Source organism: Phocoena sinus, chromosome 1 (genome assembly GCF_008692025.1).
Source record: "Phocoena sinus isolate mPhoSin1 chromosome 1, mPhoSin1.pri, whole genome shotgun sequence".
Classification (NCBI taxonomy): Eukaryota; Metazoa; Chordata; class Mammalia; order Artiodactyla; family Phocoenidae; genus Phocoena; species Phocoena sinus.
In genome coordinates, this window is record NC_045763.1 from 59,421,299 (window position 1) to 59,423,093 (window position 1,795).

Genomic DNA, 1,795 nt, shown 5'->3' on the forward strand with positions numbered 1-1,795 from the left:
CGGGAGAGGCCACAACAGTGAGAGGCCCACGTACCGAAAAAAAAAATAGTAACACATCCAAATTTTTTGATACATATGTGTTCTGCATCACATATTTGTAAAACTTTGGTCTGGACAAATGACGTCCAAGATTCTGACTTTCTCTGTTCTCTTTTATTTTTCTCTTTTACGTATAACTGTATTTAACTTCTACTTTTGCTAGGATGGTTTGTGGGGTTTGGGGGTTTTTTGCTCCCTAAATACCAACTTCCTTTTCTCTAGGTCCAATGAGGTCACAAAACACTAATGTCTAAATGTAACTTTGGTTCTCAATAAAGGAATCTAATATGGAGAAATTACATTAGTGAAAAAAATTGAGTTTGATCCCGGCCATTTGTTAATTGGGTAGTATTGGTCTGAACTCACATTCCTTCCTCTCTATTTTACATAGAGATAATAAATAATGTTACCTACCTTGGCTGATTGGCTGAGATAATATATGGAGTATATGTGGTACAGTGCTTAGTTAATATTAATTCCCTTTTCTTTATGGCCCTCTCCTCTTCTGGGTATCTCTCTATGTCTTCTGGTGCTGCTGTCTGAAGGACTTGGGTCAGTTCTAAAGGATGGATGAGTTGAAATTGACAGCCAACCAGGAAGCAAGAGTTAGGCTGACCTCCTGAAGTGGTGAAAATATGCCTATTAACTCTACTCTTCATAAGATGTTTAAACATAGCCTGCAGTTTTTATAAACCTGGGATTTTATTTTTTTCAAGAAAATCTCAGTAATTCCACTCTCTCTTGACCTGGGTTCTCCTAATCCTGGGCAGCAGATCTGAGGAACAAGGAGAACATGGTAGGGAAAGTGGGGGAAGAGCCAATAAAAAGGCGCATTATCAAGCTGGCCATATGTGGTATCAAGTGACAGTGTTACCTGATTCATGGGACGTTCTTCTAAGAGACTATAAAAACAATTACTTCTGAAGTCAGTCCTTCCAAGAAAAGAAGGAAGGAGAATTTATCCATTAGCTCCCATTTCTCATTAGTCAAATGCTTGCTCCCTAGGATATTAATTCTTTGATACTTCTGAGCTGAGCATACGTGGTCCCATGTCATCTTATTCCTCAGCATCATCTGAAACAAGAGGCAAGATGTGCTTTGAATAGACATGTGGCAAATGCTGTTAGGTTGTGGCCACATGAAATGAGTTAGTGTCCAGCCAGACTGTGTCAATACAGTGACTGTTGGTTCTGGAACAAGTGTGGCAATGACAGAAACAGCTGAGATCAAGAGAATCTGAAGCAACCATAAGTGGTATATGATACAATTCACCCCCTTGCACTGGTCACCTCAACTCATGTGCTCTCATTATATCTGGCTACCATTCTGAAATAAGAGACCCCCCTCTCTTTTCTTTTTCTTTCTTTTCTCTTGGTGGAAACAACATGCTCTCAGCTTCAACTGATTCCAAGGGTATAATAAATATAATCTCCCTTCTTCACCAGCTATTCTAGAATTTCCTCCCCTTCAGTTGCTTTCCTGCTGGAGTGACCTCATTTCTGAGGGTATGTATCCATAGTGGCCTTGCCTTTTGTCAGGCTGTGGTTGCTACAATTGATCACTTGCCAGGTATAAAACGGCCAAGAGATACCTCAGTGAATTCCTGGGTTGCTGACACATCCCTTTTTATCCCTATTGTATAGCAGCAATTCTGGATTTCTTCTTATGATAACAGGGATCAATTACCCCTGACAAGACATTAATACCTTTTTTTGCCTGATGTTTCTTGGTATAAGGAGCTCAAAATGAACAGGTA